This window comes from Cupressus sempervirens, chromosome 3 (genome assembly GCF_028749045.1).
Source record: "Cupressus sempervirens isolate cs-2001-9-10 chromosome 3, ASM2874904v1, whole genome shotgun sequence".
In the NCBI taxonomy this organism is placed as follows: Eukaryota; Viridiplantae; Streptophyta; class Pinopsida; order Cupressales; family Cupressaceae; genus Cupressus; species Cupressus sempervirens.
This window is the reverse complement of record NC_143120.1, coordinates 46,047,344-46,072,702: the sequence shown is the minus strand read 5'-3', so window position 1 is coordinate 46,072,702 and position 25,359 is coordinate 46,047,344.

Sequence of the window (25,359 nt, the reverse complement as noted above, 5' to 3'; positions counted from 1 at the left end):
GATCTACTTTGTGATCTTCCTCTCTCATTACCTATAAGGTTAGTATCCCTAAACATTCTACTATTTTCATTACTATTATCAAACTTAGGTTTCTTACAATCTATTGCTTTACTTCCACAACCATGGCAATTATAGCAATAGAAATTAGTAATAGGTTTTAAGGACTTACCCATGCAATCTCTCTTCATATGACCAACTTCATTGCGTATGAAATATCTACCTCTGAATTGATGTCTAACTTCCTTAGATGATTCAATTTGCTTAGGTTTATTAACTTTCTCTATTTTCTTTGGTTCATCATGTTTCACATACAAATCAACTAGTTCAACTTCTTTAGATATTTCTATAGTTATGCTTGATTCAATCTTACTCAGATTAGATTATTTAGAAGACTCAATAACTACATTTGGTTCTTTTCTAATTTCAACTTTGTTGGCTGATTTTTCTTCAATAAGATATCCAAGGCTCGTCTTATCATAAGATGGTCTCTGGTAAAATATTTGTTCACCAATTTTCTCACTCCTAGTATAAAGCTTCTCTAACTATTGTGTAGCTTGTGTCAATTATCCTTTCACAATAGTGTTGTATTTTTCTAATTCTACATATTCTATCTTAATAGAATCTAGTTCAAATGTTACTTGATTTAACTAGGACCTAAGGTCTGCATTCTTAGATTTTAGATCTGGTTTAGTTTTTCTATCATCTTTCTTAAGACTTAACTTAAGTTCAACAATTTTTAACTCATGCTTCAAAATCTCATTTTCTTTCTTGAGGTTTCCTACTTCATCATTGTCACCAGTTTGCTTTTTCAATTCCTTTCTAGATCTAAGATCATCAATCTTGTCTTTCAGTTTTCCAATGTAAACTTTTGCATCCTCATACCTATCTTTCAAGTTATCTCTTTCTTTAGTAAGAAGATCAATTTTCTTAAGACCTTCTTTAAGGTTTCTCTTCAACTATTCCATATTTATAAGGATCTTACTCAAGTTTTTAAGCCTCTTCTAAGTAACTAGGCTCTGATACCAATTTTTAGAAATAGATAATACTTGGGGGGGAGGGGGTAATCAATATTCTATAGACTTTTTCCCACAACTCAGTATCATTAATTACTTTATAACTTGCATATGAAAGTAAACCAACAATACTAAATAGTAAATATAACCATATACAGAACTCATAACACCATTATTTGTTAACTAGGGAGACCTTGGCCAAGGGAAAACCTTGGTGGGGATGATACCCACAAGATGATCCACTAAACAAAAGAATCCTATTAAGGATATTAACCTTGTTAGGAGTCCATGCATTACATATAGTGTCTTAAGTCCTTGTTAGAGGACTAGGCCATGTTAGAAGCCTTAACCCTGTTAGGAGTTTCTTCAACCCCATTAGGAGTTGGTAGAGCAATTAAAATGAATGCAAGAAAAGCTCGTTGCCCTAACATGCAATATACAATTAAGTTTCTTCACAAGAATAGATATACATACAATACTGTCTCACTATTATACTTTGTAATTGCTTGCATCATAAAAAGATCACATATATATCCTTAGCAATATTTTATATCACATGCATATCACATTCTCTTGATTACTTCACATCACTTCACTTTTTTTTAAAGTTGTGCAAGATATGATCTTTACTTATACCTTGAAAGTAATAGAAACTCTTGATCAGTCAGCCTTGATGCTTTTATAGGCTTGACTAATTATAGAACAACTTTGTGTAAACATCTAGGATGTCAGCCCATCATGATTAAGTAATTATTTTATTTCCAAAATAATTTCTTAAGCCATACACTTCAATTTACTGGCGTTCTCTATTTTGCTCTAATAATTACCTATGCAAGTATTCCTTCTATAACTTACGTCATACTATCCATACAAATATGCACACTAACATACATCATCATGACATTGTTATCTATCAATCCTCAACTACACATGAGCTAAATTGAAGTCTACCATTCGTATATACCATATCAGTCTCTATATTACTGCAAACTATTTAACACTTAGATAATTTTCTCTCTGATTAAATCATGAAATACCAAAATGGATATGTTTCCACAAATAACAACACTCATACATCTACCTAGCTATATTGTCAACAGACACATCATGATGCTAATGTCATGGAAGGAACACTTACTTGACAAAGGAAGATGGTGAATATGGCCAACATGAAACCCCCCAAGGCACTTTATAATGTAGTGTGAGTACAACAAAACACAAAGATGTGCAAGATCCTGAAATACAATAGAGTGGTATTTTATCTCAACGCATTTGCAAAAATACTACAAAAGGATGCCTAAATAAACCATAAGAGACATAAGGCTGATACAATAAATAGTACAACCCATGACAAATCATCTGAGGCAACAAAATCAATCTCCACACTTCAAACAACCAAGATATCCACCAGAATGCAAAAATGAAAAATACTAAATAGAATTTGTCTTGAGAAGAATATGGAAAAATAACTAGTATCACTAGAAAGATCTCTAAAATACCTTTTCAACAATATAAAGAATTTCCAAATCAAAGATTGGATGCTCAAGATATGTCTCTCAGAGTGCAAAATAGAACTTTTGGATTTGATTGAATAAATAGAAAACCAAAAAGAATCAGAAGTCCAAATAACCTATAGCATCATGATGGGCTTGGAAATATCTTTCCAACGGTATAAGATTTGTCAAAAAATACGTTCGTATGCTCATGATATAGGCAAAAAACCATCAATATGTCATTAGGACAAAACAAATCAAACAATGGTGGGTGAATGGCTATCAAATGTTGGCACTAAAAATGTTGATGTCAGCACCTATGCATATGTTTGTGACTGTACCAATGATGTTAGCAATTGTATCGCTGATGTCAACACTTTTAAAGTGTTTTTTACTTTTTTTTTGTATTTCTTTTTTAAAAAACCTTTTGCATGGGCCGTTTTCTAAAAAAAACTTTTCCAACGCCCTTTTTAAAAATGATTTTTAAAATTTTGATTTATTTTTAATAAAAAACAAATTATCACCTCAGGAAGTGTGTTAGATCTAGGGGCACATTTTTTGTCTTAGATTTCAACTATATCCAAATTAGACATGCCTTATATGAAAATAGGGATTTTTGGGTGCTTCAAGATAAATGACGAGGTCTATTTTTTCTCAAAGTGCACCAAAAATCAATGACCCCCCAGATCCCATATAAAAAACCTCTGAAAAATGAAACCCTTTTGAAAGAAAAAATACAAATCTAGAAGGCAAGTCAAACCTCTCATAAATAGAATAGGGGCATGAAGATCTAGAGCTCTGATACCAGGTTGAAGCTATTGAATGATCAACCCCATAGCTCACATGAATCACCTACATGCAAACACCTATCAAAGAAAGCGAGAAGAAAAAGCTATGGAGACTGGAATTCCCATATCCAAAGATGAGACATTCTTGATGAGCAAAAAGATAAATTGCTCTAATCAAAACTGAATTAATAAATTACAAAGAGATAGATCCTTATAAAAGGAGAGCAAAACCTTAACAAGTTACACCTAGGTTGCATGATAATAATTAATAAAAGAATTAATTATTGTATGCCCAAAGTTTAGCTTAAGTAAACTAGAGATATTAAGTGACTTAATAATTAAATTGATATGATTTAATTAGTAAGAAAAAACTTTATTACTCTAACATATTCTTGACCAACAATGAGTCCAAAGATCTCCGTTGACTATAGATGAGATTCACAAAGACATGGATGTATGATTTTTGAGTTCTTCGATCAAAGATAACTATCGATTAATAACATGCAACATGAAGAAATTGAAAAGTGTAATGCATTTGATGAATTTTCTATAATCTAAATGGCAATTAATACAAGAATAGGGAGCCATGTCCCTGATGGGAATGACTCCACTGTGGAGTCATGTCCCATCGAGATGTGGCTCCTAATGTTTTACTTTACCTAACTGAAAACAAATACCAAACTCAGTCACTTATTTAGTATGTTGTTCAAACCATTTGGTGACAATATGCTTTGTTCTGATATAAGATATATACTATTAGCAATATTGGTTTATATATATATATATATATATATATAGCACTAACATACTATATATCAATAACAATATATATTAAAAATATTTTGATAATATATTACAATAATATATTTATATTTTCAATATAATTTTTATCTTGATTGAGCTATACATTAAGAAGAGTCAATTAAAAAATACCTTATTACTCTAACTACACACACATACATATGTGTGTATATATGTGTGTGTGTGCGTGTGTGCATGTGTGTGTGTATACATATGTATGTATGTATATGTATATACATCTTTATATATACATACCTATGTATATATATGCACATATATATTCACACACAAATATATACACACACACAGATATATATATATATATATATATATATATATATATATCATATTTGTATATTCATATCTACATAATAAGATGAATAGGTTTACTAATGGGAATTAGTTTAGAGAGCTTTGCATTAAATAGTAGTGAAATTGAAGTCTACACTGCATTGTCCAAAGTGGTTTTTTTCCACCTCTATGTATATAAAAGGGGGTCTATGGTGCGCGCGCGCGCGCGCACACACACACAATGCTACTACCTCCTCCATTTTTCAATTTGGGTATTATGTTCTCAATATTATTGATAAGGGGTTCCTAAAAGTATGATCAATAACATAATAAAGTGAAAGATGACCCCTCCTATTTTTTATTTATTTGATTGGAGTGTATTTAAGGTATAATCACATTGGAAAAATTTAAATGTTAAATAAAAATCACCAACCTTCATCTTGAGGATATACAACCTTCTTAGGAAAAACTTATATCCTAATAATTTACCTTGACAAGTTTTATCTAGCTTCTTCTAAATGTTTGAACTATGAGTCTTTGAAAGAATATTTCAAATTATTGAATAAGCCAAACATAATCTATTAACACCTTAATTTTTAATTCCATTTTAACCTAGTAATCTTGTGAATAGTAGCAAGTGTGGACACAAACACTACAATCCATAAATTTTGATCCCCATGTACATCCTTCATGTTGAACTTATTTTTTTAAAAGTTTCTTCCAAATAACTTGCCAATCGTCATCCTTGATATGAATATTTTTCAAGAAACAAGATCTCTTTATATGTAAGATCACTTAATCCAAGATAATTTAGAAAACTCCTATCCCAACACTTTGAATACAAGGTGATTAATCTCTTATACCAAATGGAAATAAGTAAATGTTCAAAATGCACTTACCAAACTAATCTATGAGAAGAGATATATGCAAATATTAATATATCTATGCCATCTTAAATCGCAAGCACCTCAATTTAATGATGATTTAGCACCCATTTAAGGCAGGGCCATCATTCATTTGCATCCTTCCTCTTTCTTCCCTTTCTCCTAGGTGGAATTGGGGTAAAATCTAATAGATCCTTTTTAAAGATCCTATTTTTATGACATTTGAGCTCAAGGTAGGATCTATTCACCCAGTCCTCCCTTCCCTTTATTAAACCACTTGGAATATGCTTTCTGTAATGAAATGACTATATCTTAGACTTTGTGCCTGATGTAATGCCCTGCCAAGGGATCCAAGAATTAACCTAGAATTTCACTAAGTTTGGTAGCATTTTTTTAAATTTTTTTTAAAAAACATGAAAGTAAATACCACATATAACTTATACACAATAACGAAAGCAATAGCAATGTCCATCTAAAAGTAAACATAACATACACAACTGGTTACATTCTTTAAGGATCCCTTAACGTTGAATTACATCTAAATCAACTAACATTATTGAATCCATCTAATATAACAATCACATCAAATAATAATGATAAGTCCAATGTTTATACATTACATTTCAAATGCTCAATCATCCACTGTACATGTCACAGGGTATGAAAAGCTTAAAAGAATATACATATGTGAAATAAGGTACATCATTTTATTCTAATCCAAGATACATCAAAGTAAAGATAATCACAAGATACACATGATACATCATCATAGAAGATATATACATCCATCATCAAGATCAAACATAATAAACTAAGTGCACGGTTCCTCCCAACCATAAATAGCATCATTAGACCATCGTGGGCCCTAGCCATCCCTCCGTGTGTAACATTCCAAATCACCGTAGAGATGATCAGTATTAACATAGTAGGAATGTCAGTCCTAACATATACTATATCATATGCAGAAAGTAATCTAACCAGTAAAAATAAGCATAAGATAACATCATCTAACATATGCTAATCATCAATGAAAGGATACGTATTCACCATCATGAAGGACACATCAACCATGATGTCTCAATGAATCTCAAATGATAAGAGTGGAAAAACACTACCACCCGACCGCGTGGTACCTAAGTGGTCTACTCCCACCGTGCTGAGGAGATAATCTCAAGTCCCAAACAGGCTATCCAAAATACATAACATAAATCTCTATAAGTCTCGAAATCCTAAAAGTATACTAACTCAGAGGTTCCAATCACAAAACCAACATCTAATTCCCAGAGGCACACAATGACATGTAGGAACCTACTATGCAAGCAGGAAAGTGTCATCGCATATATCATGTACAAGTTACCCTAGCAATTAGCTAAACTCCATGGGTCCATATTGATCTTCATGCGGCCACTAGTATCCTCTCATACTGACGAGGCATACTATGGAATGCAAGGTCACAACCATGCGTTCTCTCTACTCCCATCCTAGTCTGTACAAGCACTCAAGGCATGGGCGAGAACAAAACAATTATCTTTTTAGGTTCATTCAGTTAGTATTAGGTGTGATTGTTTTCACTTATTAACCAACTTACAATGAATTACCTTGGCAGCCTCTTAGGGCCCCGACCCCCATTACAAGCCACTTCCCGACACTACATGCAGATAACCTACCCTAAGCTCATGGAATCATAAATCTCAAAATCACAAAAGATAATCCATAATAAAATCATCAAATATGCATAAAAGCATCAAATCTCCATGAGCAAGCATCCATAGAAAATCATGACCACAACAGCTCTTTATTGGCAATTGAAGCGTCACTGATAATCAAAAGTATCCATTGGTTCTCAATAAACAAAATATATCTCAATCATACTGATCGAAGACTCCAAAATGGTTGAGTCAAAACATGTCACAACATGACATCATAAAATAACATTTTAGCCCATCATGGTGACTGGAAAAATAACCAAGGATAACTGATTGATGAACCAAAAATGATTGGGTCAAGTGTCTCATACATAAGAAACTCAACTATAACAATCAATAATTACAAACATTACATAGAGCATTCCATCACATATCCATGGTTGGGTTTATAAAGATCGAGATTAAAACATCATCATGACATCACAATCACATAACCCCCAAGCCTCTGGTAGACGTCCTATAACTGGTCAACACTAGTCAACCCAAAACCCAAAACAATAGCATAAAGAATACACAATGTAAACACATGTTTTGGTTTTGCTAAATTTACATACTTGAATTTAAATGTGGAGGTTTCAGTTTATGTTTTCCAATTTAGATATCAAGTGGAGTAATTTCACGTTTTACCTAACCCACGTATTTGTTTGATAGATAAAAGTTTCTCCCCAAAACCATTAGACTCAATTTTCTAATTGATCTAATAATATTTGGTTTATAAAAGCTTTGTTGAAAAATGACATTTTCAATGAACCAATATTATCAACAAAATTTGCATAATTCAAAACTTTGACTTATAACTCGTTCTAATAATTAACCTTAATTAAACTAAATTTAATTAAGTTAATTATTAATATCTCTTCATTTTAATAATAATTGTTAAATTATTACTCATATTTTTAAATCATTTATCTTTTACAGATTGATCCATCTATACAAATCATTTTAAATAAAATATTTATCTATAACTAATATATATATATATATATCAAATATACATATATTATAATATACAATAATATCATTTTATAAAAATGAAATATAAAAATCGAATTAACCATATCAATTGCCATCCCCAACGTCCATTTAAAAAAAAACATATATAAATATAATTCCCCCCTGCCGCGGGCACTGGGCCGACAGCGGGTACAGTGTACCCCTATCGTCGTAGTCCTACGACAGCAGGCCTCTGCGACCCGCGGGGGTATGGTACCATACATACCCAAAATAATTCGCAGTGTATACTAATTTTTAAATAACGTTTTTAATAAAACATTTTCCCATTGATGCGATTTGCAATTCAAAATTGAAATAAAGTTTCATCACTGCGATTTATAAAATACGATTATTCAATATATGTGTGTGTGTGTGTGTGTGTGTAAAATATTAACATGTATATTTTACAATGAGCATATACACAATCTATTTAAAGATTCCAATTTTCAGAATTTTCCTATAAGCTATTTGATCTCTAAATTTACCCAATGGTTTTCTAATGGATTTGGCTACAATTTAAACCCTAGCCTCGTGTTCTCTTCAGATCTATGCATATAAAGATTCTCAAATAAATTTTAACTACCCATATTGAGAATGCATACAATTAAAATAGGAAAAACCTCAGAAGACATATGGAAGACACGAAGAAGACAGGGAATGCAAGATGCGGAAATAGCATAAGTAAAATCACAAGAATCTACTCGGATTCTAATGCTAATTCACTCTTCCTCAGAAAACCCGCAGAGCAAGCTCCTCCCTTCTTCAAAATTCCTGAGTCCTCCAACGCTCCAAATGCTCTCCAAACGCTATGTCTAAGCTTCTAAGAATGCCTGAATATAAAGAGCTCTCAGGAAACACCTAGAATGTCTCTAGAAAAAGCTAGAAGGTGTCACCAACTAAGCATGTGTCTTTTCCAACCTTCTAGATGAGTCATAAGGTTGTAGACACCATGTGCTTAATTGATGCACTAACCCTCATGTTGTTGACATATGAGAAATGAAAAGGTGTGTTAACTCCTAGACAAGCTTATAACTCCAATTTACTTTTAATATAATTTCTATTAAAGTTTTTATAAATTTTATTTTTTAATTTTTATTACTTTTATTATTATTATGTATTTATTACTTTATTATTATTTTATAATTATTATTAATTTTAATTTCTAATTTTCTTTTATTTAATTCTTAATTAATCCTCATTCAATTAATTATAATCAAAATATCAAAGATCATGATATTTTATATTAATTTTCTCAAATAATTAATTTATTAATTAAATCTATTTATTAAGACTTAATTAATAGAAAATTCACCATAGACCTCCAAGATAAAATATGAAAACCCATCATAGAGCGATTCACACAAAATCAGTCTAAAGGGTTAAAAATCATGAAATATGTCCTCCGACACATTCGGTGGGTAAAATATCCAGATACTTGTCCTACCTCACTAGGACAAACGGTTTAAGGGTTTGGGATTTGGACTTGAGAATTTATCTCCCTTCTCTTATCATTGAGATAATGTAATAGGGTACGCTCATCCTGGCAATTCAGGAAAGTCGATACCCAGTACCTGCAACTTGCATAAAAACTATGCATGTACATACAATATATATAAAGCTAAGCTAAACAGGCAATGACAGGAAGTGGCGCATTGTGTAGATCCCGACTAGCAGGTGACTACGACTCCCTTCCTTAACCATATCAGAAATGCCATACAATATGAAAACACACACACCATACACATGCAAGTATGGGGTAAGTATCCATAATAAAACACATGAGATAATAAACCATCTAACTAATCATCAATAATAACTGAAAGCAATGTAATGATCATCATGCATACATGAAATGTAAAGTCTAAATGATCTCATTATATATCCACTGAATCCATAACATAATATCTGATAGTGTCAAAACAATACTACTAATCCATCAACATAAAACTAGTCTAACATAGTCTGATAATGATAACAACAATATGTCTAGAAAAGATGTGAACGAGGGCAGGCACTACACTTGATTTGGGACCCTAAAGGGACCTCGAAGGTTTTTCACCCTAGTTTTTAGCAGCTTAGTGTACCCATGATCAATTGAGGTTGTAGTGTATCCTTGATTGGGCCCTTTTTTGGGTCCCATGTCGAGATACCTTAAGGGTATTAATTCTTAGGTAGGTTGACTATGGGAGTTAGTCAATTATGAGATCTATATAAACCCTTCTATTTACTTCATTTCTCATCCAAACATTCAATGGTCAGGTACTCATGCTCAACTTCTCAAGTTTTCAAGCATTGTTCAAGCATTCAATCCATTCAAGTAGTCTCTCCATTGAAGATCAAGGATTCATGCATTCAAGATATTGAAAGAGTTTAAGCTAGATATTCTATTTCATTTTCAACATTCAATATCTCCCTTCATACATTCAAGATCCTTTATTACATCTTCTACATCCATCCTCTTAAGATCTACATTCATTCCTATGGCAGATTTCAAGAACAGTCATACATGAAAGTTATGGTTTCACTTTGATTTCCTTTCAAGAGTTTTTGAAGTTGAGTTAAGGCTGTTGCATCTACATACTTGATTACATTCCAAATTCAAGAGCATATTCATAGATTTACATTACTTTATGTTAGATCTATCTCTACTACTTGCTAACATTCTATTTTAATTTCAATTCAAGGTTGATTCCTAAACTAGGGTCTGACTGAGGCAAACCCCCCATTCCCCTCCCCTCAACAATTAATAAATAAACCCCTTTATTTTGTAAGTTACAGATCCCAATTGGCGAATAGGTTACATATTTGGATACCCTTTTCATCTTTCTTCAGAATTGCAATATTGAATTCAGCGTTGCACTCATTCCATTAGGACTAACTAGGCCGCCCCTAATTATCCAGTTTAGCCCTGAAAAATTGCCAAACGATTTCTGTGTTTTGTTCACCTCATAATTTTCAATCTTAAATTTGAGAATCAACCCTTTTAAAGGTCGTTTGATACCCTGTTTATAGGTTTGTATTTCCTAAGGTATATCATCTTTCTCTTTTCTATTTCAATAAACTTTATCATCTCATCATATCTTTATATTGCATATCTTGTTGCTTAAAAACCCTCTTAAGGTTGAGGTGAGAGGGAAATAAATCCAAGTTATTCATTCCTTTTGCATTAGGTTACACATTGGTACGTCCTTGTGTATTAATTAAATCTAATCAAAGGGGTGGATCTTGGTTGTCCCCCTTTTAAATGTGTTAAGGTGGTTGATTCTATTTCACCCTTGCACAAAAGAAATAAAAATAGTAATATATTATAACATGTTGACTTATGTATGAAGAAACTTTAAGGATAAAAATCTATATCTCAAAGGACATCAATGTATTAATTTACAACGAGAAATTACATTCCACTTTTATAGTGTAAAGTTATACAAGAGTATCGCCAATCAAACCTCAAGAGTAATACTAACAATATAGTAATACCTTTAAAATCATTATTAATACCTTCATATTCTTCTTTTATTTTTAATTGTGAAATAGGAATGATTACTTTTCACCTAGATATGAGTTGGTGAGGTCACAATCATGAGACATTATCTTCATTTAAACATTCAACAATAACACATGATCATAGTTTGAACATTGATGGCAAGAACACTAACTCCATAACTTAACTATCACAACATGTTAATAATGACTATTTATATCTCTATCTTAAGCACTAATAAATATGAGGAAAGACACATGAAGCCATCGAATGTTAATTAAAAAATTTATGAGACAAGCTAAAATAGGTTCCCCAAATTGATTAGAAATCTAACATTCAAATTTTAAGGTGAATTTTGTTCACATACCATAAGCTCACCATAATCCCATTACTAGCTTGCACATTCTATTTTTTTTATTTCATTATCTTCATTAAAAGATGCCAATATAAAGCACATCATAGGTTGGTTTGTATGTATGTATAATTCCATCTTAAAAATATTAAATGACCTATATGTTTTTACATTTTCAACATAGGAGGTCAAATTTTCAAAGGGCATAACTTTTGATCTAAGATGCTATTAAGTTTTTAAAAAACATACAACTGAAAGAAATCTACATACTATACTTCCTTAAAAGCATGTAAAATACTTTAGAATATTCATTTAAAAAAAGACTATGACCTTGGTTTTTTTAATTACCAAATATCACATTATTGATACCAATATTCAAATACAACATATGAGGTATATTAGATATTTCTTTTGGTTGAATAGAGAGGTATATAATAGCATCATCAATCTTATCCAAGAAACCTATTCATATCAATGACCAAATAGAAAGTTTTGCCATGCATAAATATAGAGAAACAATCTAATTTTCTTTTGCACTTTGTGCATCAATTCAAAGGACATCTAAAATATATTGAGCGTCTTTGCTTTTCTTGAGAAACTATTGCATTGTGGGGACAAATGCAATGTTTGGTTTATTCGAGATACCGATCCCTCAATTATTACATTGAGAAGAAAAAATCATGAACCTTATATTGAAAAGGAAAAAATATCTACACGAATCAAATTGACAAAATATCCTTCACATGTATCCGGATTAAATTTCAATAATCATCACGTCACAATCTCTCCATTATCTTACTTTAGTTAAATTATTTTAGCTTAGGATAAATCTTCAACTTTCCCATGTAAATCTTGTCGATTCAATGAAAGTTCATGTAGTGCCAACATTAGGAGACACAAAAAGCATATTAACCATCATGCAATATGATTAATATTGTGCGTCTTTTACTTTTAATCTTTCAAAGTTGATTATTGGTTCAATAGTTTCCTTGCCTTTTTTTGGATGAATAGTGTCCTTTTCTATTAATAAAATATACTCAGTGTACAATTCACAAAAAAGGGTTGGAGGATACAAGATCACCTCACAAAAGAGTTCACACGGCCGAAGCTAGACTAAAAACATGGCCGCAGCCGGAAACAGAAACTATTCATTTCCTTATCCTGAGTATATGTAATTGTTTGAAAATATGGATATCAAACTTTACCTAAAAAGATATAGACTAGTAATGACTAGGGGAAAAAAATTCTATAAGATTAGAAAAAAAATTTGCATTATTGCTTTTATAGTAAAAAACAAGTTTTGACTAGATGAATGTCTTAATGACCAATCTTTCTTTTAGTTTAAATTTTTGCTTGGATACTTAGTCTTTTTGGCTATAAAATTGATTTAAGACATACAATTGAAATTGGATGTGTGAAAATGAATTGGCAACAAATTGATGATGCTACTTGAATGGATTAAATTTTGTATGAAAATTTGAGAGAATAATTGACGTTAAATAATGAAATGAATAGTATTAAGAAGAGAAGATGAGAAATATGAAGGATAAAATTAATCATTTCATAAAGAAGGAACAATGAGTTGTCACAACTACTTTAAATTAAAGACATAATAGACAATTATTAATAATTTTCTATAATTTAACTTTGAAACAAAAATACTTTAAAAAAAATTAAAATTTAGCATTAATATTTTAATATACTTTACTTTCATTAATTTTAAAGAACTAATCAAAAAATAGTTATTCAAAGGTTTCAAAGTAAAATTAAATAATTTTTAAATACTTATAAAAATTAATAAATAAGTTTTAGAAAAAATATTAGAATAATAGAATAAAATAATTTCATATGAATGGGCATAGTAGATTTTATCTCACTCGAACTTAAAATATAATGTTGCTTTTTTCTCCAAAATCTATATATGATTTCTTTTACGAATTTAATTGAACTTATAAATTAATTTACTACAATTTCTTTCATATCTCCATTCACAAGAAATTTTCTTCCTTCACAAAGTGATATATGGTGTGATTACATTGTATTTACATTAACACACACACACACACACACACACACACAAACAAAAGTTAACAAAAGTAGAAATTGTTTGATAATTTTGAGTCAATCATCTCATATTTTGTGGTCATATAAGGCATCCATTTTAAAAATTAAACCAAAAAAATTAAAAAGTGGGATTTGCATACTCGATTTACTCAACATTCTTTCATTAGGTCTCACAAAATAGTTCTATTGACAAGACACCTCACAAGTAGTCTCAGGTAGAATTCAAATATTAGTTTAATGGATCTCACTCTTGGTGTGGGCATTGGGTATCTTCTAGCAGAGACTTGGGTTATTAGATGCACTTGACTACCGGTAGCTTTTTGGGGAAGACAATAAGGAAATGGTTTAGGACATTTACTGGCTAATCAGATCAAAACTTTAGCTTTTGCCGTACTTGGTTAAGCTTACCAATGTTGGACTACCTGGATTCATAGTACATTGACCCGTTAAATGTGGGATACAAGACCAGAGATTATTTTACCTTGATTATTTTGGGAGAGACTAACCATCTATTCTAGTTATTAGAAATCTCTCCTATTATAGGGATCTCTCCAACCATATGGTGAAACATCTTACCATCCAGAGAACCAATGTAACATGGAGAAAATTACTCTACTTTGAGGAGGAATATGAAAAATAAAGAATTTTAAACTCTTGTTGAAGGAGGCTACATGTAAAGTTAGGACCAAATTAAATAATTAGTATCCAAAAACCCTAATGCATCTGTGATATCTTGCAATTCCATTCTAAGGCCCTATACTTGTACCTATAATAGGTCTATTTCATTCTATTATTAAGGGACCACAATTTCTAATTTTCAAACACTAAAATCCTCAAACACTATGTTCTTCTTCCATTATTCACCTTTAGGGCCCATTTGGTTGTTGGAATATGATTTGAGAATTGACATTCAAATCTTGGATTTGGGATTCTAGAACTTGAAATCCATATTATGGTTTTGAGAAGTTGATTTGGGACCATTTGGTTCAAACCAAGAAATATTTGATATTCCAAATTTAGTATTCTAGAACTATTTGATTCAAACCCAAAAATATGACATTGGATGGCACAAATCTCTTGCACACCTTGACAAATTTTTGTGGTCTTCTTTATTCTCTTGGCTCATAAACTTGGTTGTAGCCATGGATGCCATACCAAATAACAAGTACATAGAGGAGATCTAAGGGAAGTAACCATTTTGTTGAATGACTTGTTCAACTCTTGTCGGCATGGCTTTGATTAGTCAATTTATATGGGGCCCTCTAATTTTTAATGGCTTTTGTTATCATCAGACATTGAAAGATGTTATCATCATTAAAGAACCCCAAATGGAAGTGACCATTCCAATACCTAATGTTTTAAGGAGACTATGAGATACTACTTGAAATGTCCCTTTTCTGATTTTGTATGATATTTCCAATCTTTAATCAGATCTTTAAGATCAAACAACTAATATCACAAAGATCCTCCAAATTTCTCAAGAAACCCCAAATCGGGTATGCCAGAAATGGTGCCAAAAGCTTCACAGCTTCACCTATTATTAATAAATCTGAAAATGGTCATTTTTACAGATTTTTTAGCAGCATAACAGCCTACAAAATTACATTTCCAGATCTATATAGCCTTTACACAACATCTCACAAATGTAGGACAAAAACTATGCTCATTGGGCTCCCGAAATTAACACAAAAATGCTCGAAAACACCACAAAAACACTAATAAACTATCTCAGAAGTTTAATCACGTCCCAATACATATATTCAGCTCTATTTTAACAGCTTAAAGTCTGAAATACAGCAGCAACCAAAACTGATATGAAATGCTCAACTGAAAACACCAAACTCATGCAAAAAACACACCCAAAAATCCACAAATCTACACTGTTCAGCACAAAGGCAAACTCTGTATGAGCATGCACATGGAATGGCTTCAAACTCCCGTCCTTAGCCTTCCTGGAAACCTGCAAACTCCCGTTCTTGGGTCTCCCTGGAAACCTGCAAACTCCCGTTCTTGGGTCTCCTTCTCCACAGGTTTGGCAGCCTCTGAAGAATAACAAAGAATGAGCAAAAATCAAGTTCTCCTCCCTGCCCAAAATGCCTCCAAACCCCTTAAACGAGGCCATAACTGTAACTCACGTCCAAGAGAGGTTAATGAAACATATTTTAATAATAATTTCATTTATTAGTCCAACGGTTTCCAAAGATTAACCCCCCTTTTTCCGAAACTTCACTTTCTTGGGCATGCCTGTCTTAGCAAAGATTGTTATTTTTTTATTATTTGAAAAGGGGACATGACACTACTCCAACTGTCACCATGAGTACTTGGAACCCTATCTAGTTGTGAGTGAGCATATGGATAAAGAAATTCATGATAAATATTGGGGTTTCATTAAGCATCTCTTTGAGCCTCTTTGATTCTCCTTACATCATTCCATTTGGCCACACAACAAGTGGAGGCCTAATCGTCATCATTGCATTCTGTAATGGTGATCTTTGTATCTTCAATCACATCATTCCATCTCTCTAGCCATAATTTTGTGGGAGCTAGCAGGATTTTCTACTATTTGACTTGTTGAACCTTTGAGAAGATCCAATAATCAGGTTATAAGACTCTTAACAATGGAGACTCTGGAGGACAAATAGCTGAGATCATCTTGGTTGACATCAATACTTTTAAATTCATTTGAGATATTTTTCAATAATAGGCTTATTGTTAGATCCAAAACTAGTGGTAGAATTATTTTTTCTATCTGCATTGACTATAATCATTTTGTACTTTCAACTACAGGGGGAATGAAATTTCAACTACAAGGACTAACTAAAATGCAAATAAATTCAGCCTTTTATGACATGGGTGAATCAGATTTTGTTGATGTCCAACTACAAGAAGCAAACAACAAAGAGAGGGTTGTGAATATAGAGATCAGATTGATTGGGGAGCATCTTTGTGTAATCGCTATTGTTGGCAAGAATTTCCTCTAAGAACACTACTTTGTAAGAAAAAGATTGAGTTGGTTTTGTGCAAAATGGTTACAAAGATTGATGGTAAGAGAGGGAAATGACTATTGTGGACCCCCAAAAAAGTGGAAATGAAAACATCATGTAAATATCAAACTTTTTTCAATGCACCTGAAGAGTTATTGTGCATATATGCTTTGAATGGAGGGCTTTTCCTAACTTTCCCATGTTGTTATGGCCGATGCATAGTTCCTTGAAGTTTTTGATTAAGAAAAAAAGTTTTGAAGGGGCCCTAAAACCCAATACAAAAAGATCTAAAGATTAAACATTACAATCCAAGAAACTACAACCCACAAACAATAGAGCCAGCAACGAAAGGCCAACAAATGAAAGACAACACAAAAAAGCCTTAAAAAAAATTCACAAACAGAGTCAAGGGGTAGCAAGCATTAACCCATTCTCTTCATCATTTTTTTTGTTTGTTCCTATAGTGCATCCATCTTCTCAGTGGAAAATTTGATTTGTTTGATCTCAAAGGAAGCCCCAACCATCATCTTCTTAGTAGTGGCTCTAGTTCTTCTACCCATTCCTTCCTTGTTGTTAGTGATCAGTCCAACATCCTTAGTCATATAAATAATAGATTTCTCCCTCGGGCTGCCCTCCATCTTACTAATCAGAATATTGATGTGTTCATTGGAGGCTTTCAGAATATTATAGCTCTGGTTAGCTATACTCCAGAGAGTACTATCAATACCATTGACTTTGTTTTCTAGCTCCATCACTTATGCTTCCATCCTATAGAATGTGGCCAAGTCAATCAAGGAACCAGTGGGGGGATTTTCATTGTTGTTTCCATCTTGCACCTTATTGTCACTAGCCTTCTCCTCAACCATGGACATCCTATCCTTCAGACCCAGAATCTGACAAAACATCCATTTTATTGATCTAAAGTTATCAAGCAATCTATTCTTAGCATTGTTTAGGAGGTCCATGTCTTCCTCTTTATAGTTGTCACTAAGGATTCCTAATGAAGGATCAATTAGAGTATAGAGATCCACCTTACCCACATTCATTTCTCTTACCTAAAAAGTTATGTTTTCTCTTGCAATCCCCAACTTCACAGAGTCTAAGGACATGTTTCTCCACCTATTTTTTCTTCATTTTCCTTGTGATTGTGGCTCTGGGAGGATTATCTTTATCCTTGGGGGATAGAGAGACACCATACTAGTTCTTAATGAGATCCAGGGGGAGTAATCACCCTAGACATCTTTCATGCCTTCTTTCCCAATAGTTTTCTTCCTCAACATTGTCTTAGAAGACATATCCTCCTAGTCATCAGTATCCATACAATCCCCATCCTTCTCATAATCATAAGAGGAAATGACCACCTTAGAATATTTATTTGGCTTACAGAATTTTGTATTGTGGGTAGGCTTTCTCTTCTTGGGAGTCTCCTTTCATTGTATCAACTCAACATCTTCCTCCGACTCTGCTAAGTATTCCTTGTACAACTCCTCTTATGACACCACCTTCTTCTTCTTGTTTTTGAAGGTTTTCCCACTTTTCCTTGGTGATTTACTAGGGATATTTTGAGTAGAATGCTTACAATTGCCTTTGGAATTCAACCCTAAATCCTCATCATCAAAGTGTATCCCTTCACTATCTTTAGTTTTAGGAAAAACCTCAAGAATTCAATTATCATTATCCACAATTTCCTCCTTTCCCTTCAAGTCAATAAATTTTCATATTGAGTGGGATTTAATATGAACATAAATGAGAAACATGAGGCCTTCATGTAAGGGAATATTTGGGATAATTTTCTCCATAATGGCCTTAATACTAGCATTTAAAGATGGTAATTGGTAAAAAGGAATAAACACCTTGATATTATGTCTAAAATGATTTGACAAGACAAAGTGATGTGAGAAAATTCTAGAAAATCTTGTATCCAGAGTACCATAATAGATAATGGTTCATAGGAAAAACCTCCAAAGTTTCTTGATACATTTTGGCTGAAAGTAGGTCTTACCTCAATCTTTCACAAGAGCCTCTCTTTAACTAGGTTCCTTGGGGAAATCATCAATAGCCACGTTAGAAAACTTATAGTCCTTGTAGAACTTCCTCTCATCTATTAGTATACTAGTGATAGTAGAGACAAGCTCCTAATTGATGATGTAATTTATCCCATCTAGGCTATAGGACCCAACTTCCCATTTATTTTGGAAAAGATTGGTAAACTCAGGGTTTCTACCATGAAGTCTCGTCATGAAGGTGGTGAGCTGCCCACTCTCCAAACTTTCCCAAACCCTTGTGCATTTTTTCCATGTTTCATAGTTGGATGATTCTCATCTAATGACAATTTGGCTAAGGAAATCAACTGATGTTGTAATTTATAGAAACATGATTTTAGTATCAACATGGCATATAATGAAAATAATGTAAAGGTAGTTGTACTTAGAAAATTCTCTAAGTATAATGGAGTTTATCTGGAAAATAAGATAGAAATTCGATTGGTGGGATTCACTACTTAAAATTTGCACATGCACCTTTAGCTATGAAAAGTATAGAGTGTCATGATGATGTGACTAAGTGTGCAAGTCAATATAGATAGTACAATAAGAGTTATGATCAATTTACCAGTAAAGACAATATATAGGAAAGAACAAAGCATGACAGAGAAATATGAATTACAAATTAAAGAATTATTTTGTGTACAAAATAATTATTTAACTAATAGGGACAACATCCTAGGTGTTAAACCTAAGTTGGAAAGAATTATTTTTGAATTTTGCCAAGTGTGTGAAAGCTTGAAGGTTGAAAGGGAAGTTTTTTTAAAGTGCAAGGTATAAAGGAAAGATCATGATATGCAAATTTATGTAAGCATTGTATGTAATATGTGAACTTATGTGTAGACTATATACATGTTATGCAAACTGAATTTGATGCGAAATCTAATGTATGATTAGAGGTGTATTAAGAATGGAAAAAGAAAGATTGGATATTGAAGATATCAACAGTGAATGAGGTTTTTGTATTACATAACTATATTGTATATTGCATAATTGGGTTGTGGGATAATCTTGCATACATTGTAATTATAATACCAACTCCTAATAAGGTTGAGGCTTTTAATAGGGCATAGTCCTCTAACAAGGACCGAGACACTATATGTATTTCATAGACTTCTGACAGGGTCGACATCCTTAACCATATACTTTTGCTTTATTGGATCATTTTGTGGGTATCATCCCCACTAGGGTATACCTTGGCCAAGGTTTCCCTAGTTAACAAAATATGGTGTTACATGTGAGTTCTTTGATTGCATGGTTACATTTACTATTCATCATTATTAGTTTACTTTCATATGCATGTTATAAAGTAATTAACAATATTCAGTTGTGGACAAAAGGTTTTAGAATACTGATTCACCCCCTCCTCTCAGTATTACCTATTTCTAACAATTGGCATCAGAGCCTAGTTACTCTAAAGATTCTTAACAACTTGAGCAAGATCCCTATGAATATGGAACAACTACAAAGGAATCTTGAAGAAGCCCTTGAGAAGATTAATCTTCTTAATGAAGAAAGAGATAACTTGCAAGAAAGGTATGAAGATGCAAAAGACTACATTGAGAAATTGAAAGACAAGATTGATCATCTCAAATCCAGAAAGGAACCTAAAGAGCATAGAAAAGATAGTGATGAGGTAGCAACCTTAAATAATGAAAATGAGATTTTGAAACATGAGTTGAAGATAATTTAACAAAAACTAAGTCTGAAAAAAGATGACAACAAGGTTGAATTAGATTTAAAATGTAAAATTGTAGATCAAAGATCCCATCTTACAAAAGTGACGTTTGAACTTGATTTCATCAAAATAGAGCATGCAAAACTTGAGAAGTATAATACTATTGTGAAATGAGATTTAACCTAGGATAAGAAACAATTAGAAAAGTTATATTCTAGTGGTGAGAAAATTGATGAGGTTGGTCTTGGATATTTGATTGGATAAAAGTCAAAAAAGAAATTTGAAGCAAGAAAGGGACCAGATCCAGTTGTTGAAATCCCCAAACCTAAGAAGAATGATTGGAATAAGTCTAAACCAAGTCAATCTACATATGCACCTAAAGAATTTGAACATGCAAATCAACTTGAGAAATGTGATGAACCTAAGAATATAGAGAAAGTTGAATCACCTAAAGAGGTAAGTATGAATTCAAAGGTAGATGCTTTGTATGTAATAAAGTTGGTCATATGAAGAGAGATTGTATAGGTAAGTCATTCAAACCTATCACTATTTTCTATTGTTATGATTGTCATGGTTTTGGTCATAAAGCAGTTGATTGTAGGTGTTGAAGTTGATGAAAGATCAACCCCACAACTCTCAAGAATCACCTGCATGCAAACACTTGTCACAAAAAGAGAGAAGCACAAAAGTTATGGAGGTTGGAATTCCTAGATCCACATATGAGACATTCTTGATGAGAAAAAAAGAGATTTCTATAATCAAAAGTGAATTATTACAAAGAGATAAATCCTTATAAAGGAGAACAAAACCCTAAAAGGTAAAAGCTAAGTTGTATGATAATAATTAATAAAAGAAGTAATTATAATATGTCCAAAGTTTAGCTTAAGTAAATTAGAGATAAGCGACTTAATAATTAAAGCAACATGATTTAATTAATAAGAAAATACTTTAATACTCTAACACACCCCCTTAAGATAAACTTAGGCAGTAGCTAAAAACCTAGAAACTACTATTGAAAGTAAATTTGGGTCCTCAAAAAAAAAGGTTTGATGAGGTATCCAAGCACAACCAAATCTCTAAGAAGAGGAGAAATAAAGAGAACAACATGAGAAAAAACCTAATCCAAGAAGAGATAAAAATAATGCTGCAAAGAACTAGTGAAGGACTGAAGAAGCATCCAAACTAGGGAATATCCTAGAAGATAGGAACAAAAGATGATCATGAAGAAAACCACTGAAGCATGAAGTTGCAAACACTACCAAATTGCTGATCTGAAGAACCTCCATTGTATAGAACATGAACAGGTAGAGAAGACTAAGTTTGAAGATTTGATTAATTGAAATGGAAGGTATCTTCATGGCCTCCAAAAATAGGAATGAAAGAATGTCTATATGGTAAATGATCCATCTCATTGAAATGCATAGGTATCTAACCACTGTAATCACCTAGTACATAGGATCAAATACTAAATATAGAGATCACTCCATCGAACTAAGAAAGAAATAGAACCAACATAACCCCTATAATGCTGAGAGGTAAGACTTGAACACTACAAATGAATGCAATATCTCTTGCATAAAGAAGAACAAAAAACATCGAGAGTGCAAAAGAAGTACAGACACCTATAATGGCATGTGTCATCAACACATAATGAGGCTAATGTCATGGAAGGAACACTCACTTGACAAAGGAACATGGTAAATATGGCCAAAATGAAACCCCCCAAGGCACTTTATAGTGTAGTGTGAGTACAACAAAACACAAAGATGTGCAAGATCCCGAAATGCAATAGAGTGGCAGTTTATCTCAGTGCATTTGCATAAATGCTAGAAAAGGATGTCAACAAAGATCAAAAGAGACATAAGGATGATACAAAAGATAGTACAACCATGAAAAATCATTTGAAGCAATGAAATTGATCCCCAAACCTAAAACAACCAAGATATCCACCAAAATGAAAAAAATGAAAAAGACTAAATATAATGTTCCTAGAACAAAATTTGGAAAAAAAAGAATCACTAGAAAGATCTCAAAAATACCTTTCCAAAAATGTAAAGAATTTCCAAATCGAAGATCGGATGCTCAAGATATGTCTCCTAGAATGCAAAATAGAAATCCTAACTTTGAAAGTAGAAATAGCCATAAAAAATCACCAAAAATGAAAATAACCTACACCAGTAGAATGGGCTCAGAACCAGCTTTCTGGTGATATCTTGTTTGCAAAAAATGGAGTCTAGATGAACAAGCTACAACCAAAAAACCACATGTGGGTCAAAAAAGAGCTACAAGGGCGAAATAAAAATATTTACCACCTTGGGATCCATGCCAAAATGCCTTAGAAAGCATGCCCACTAGTACTAAAAATTACCTCGAGAAGCATGCCAGTTTCATACCAAAATTGTCTCAATTTTTGGGCCTAAAATATCTTAGTTTGTGTGCCAAAAATCTTAATTTGCGTGCTAAAAATCTTTTTTTTTGTGCCAAAAAATCTCTATTTGCATGCCAAAAATCTTGATTTGGATACCGAAAAATCTCAATTTTGTGCCAAAAAATCATCAAATTGTTGCCATGGGAAACATGCATAGTCTGGGAGCAACACTTTTTTGCCTTAGATTCCAACTGTGTCCAAATTGACAAAATTTATATGAAAATAGGGGTTTTTGGGTGCTCTGAGCTCAACAGTGAGGTTCTTTACACTACAACAATTCACTTTTTCGGTTCACTTTAAGTCCAAACTCTAGAGTGAATTTTGTGCATGTTGGTTTCATCCATGCAACTTATATAATGGTTGCAAAGAAGGAGAAAGCTAACATGTACAAAATTGTGAAACAACAGTTGTTAGACAACATAGAAAGATATAAGAAAACCAATAATACAGTGTTTAGATTTGAATCACCATTGGTAGATTTGCTTTTCCAAGTGATTAGATAGTTCTCTAGTATGATTAATCAAGAATGAAACAATAATCAATGTAAAATGAACATGATAACTATAATCTATAAAAGACAGTCAAAAGAAAAAATAAGATAAGATATCTCAAAGATGATGAAGAGTTTCCAGTTGGTCATGAAGCAAAGGTTCAAAATTCCACCAACATTAGTATAGAAATATAAGAATGACATATGTTTTATGGTAGAAATAAATGTCACATTCATGGAGGTAGTGGAACCAAGGGTAAAATTTATTGACCCTATGGGCTATGAAATGACTAAGGAATTATTTGAGGGTTATGCTAAGATAATCATAGGGTAAAAAAAAGGGGCTTGAAATGTCCTAAATGGGGGACATATGAGGAAAAATTAAAAGAGGTATATAGTGAGCTCCACAAGAAGGTGATCAAGAAGAAAGTTGAGAAGAAGGTTGAGACCATAAGAAAAGAATTAAGAATGAGTCCTAAGCAATTTAGAGAGGCATTGGGAATAACTCTAGCAATGAGAGCTAGTGGAAAAACTAATGTTTTAATTGCTACACCTTTTGCAAATGTAGTAGTGGGAGAAGGAGTCACAATAGTAGGGTCATCCACTCAAATACCAAGTTCTCCCTATGCAGAGTATCTCAAGTGCAACCCACTATTGAAAGACCTATATTGAAGGAAAAGGATGAAGAGGAGGTAGAAATAATTGGAGAAAAAATGGTCACCCCTCTTAGCATAAGGAATTCTAAAAGACTTTCTAAATTAAAGCGAAAACTTGCTAAATCCCCTTAAAAGAAGAGAATAAAGCTACAATTAAGTGGATTAGGCAAGAGAAGAAAGACATTACAGGTGATTCAGTTTGAAGAATCAAATGAGGAAAAATTAGAAGAACAAGAAGATAAATAGGTTGAGAAGGATGAGATAGAGACAAAGAAGACTCTGGGTAAGAAATCTTGGAAACCTAAAGTAGAAAGACTAAATGTCCAAATCATTGACAACAACAGTTTTGAGTAGTTAAATAAATTTTATCATTTGTATAGTAATATGGATAGATTGCAATTAGAGAATGTGGTAGTAAAAAACATGATTTTGACAAATAAGAGATTTGAAGATATTCAAAAGGATATTCATCAAGATTTATATAATAGACTCATAAATAGGAGTAGAGTAGTAGAAGAAGATTAAAAAAAAGAGAAATTCAAAATAGGAAGTTGTGAGGTTAATAATGATGATGACTTGGAGAGGATAAAGAAGGGTATTGAGCCCATACTTAGGAACAAGAGAAGAGAAATTTTAATAATGGGTGGAAACCTTGAGGAGGTAATAGAAGAGATTGTTGAAAAAATAAAAAATTTAATGGCTCCAGAAGAAGAAGAAAGCAAAGACTCAGGGGGAGCAATCCTGCAATAGAAGAATCAACAAAAAAGTTAGAGGGTATGGTTAAAGAAGAGAGCTTAAGAGATCCACACCATAAGTTTTGTCAGTTCCAGAGCTCAACAAGGACACTGAAATCCTAGAACCTTCATCACATGTATCTATTTGTATTGACACCATGCAAGTAGATAGTACTAGAATCATAGTAAATTTTGAGGGAGAAGAACCTTTCAAGGATTATGGAATTGGTATTGTTGACAATTTGGTTAGCTATACTAGTTCTAAAGATGATGAAGATGAAGAAAAGAATAAAGAAGAAAACAACCAAAAAGAGGAACAGGAAAAGAAAAGAAAAGAGGATGATGAGAGAAAGAAGAAAGAACACGAGGAGAAAAAGAAGAAGAAGGAAGAAGATAAGAAGAAGAAAGAGGAAGAAAGGAAGAGGAAATTATAAGTAGAAGAGAAAAAGAAAAATCAAGAAGAGGAGAAAGAGAAAAGGCA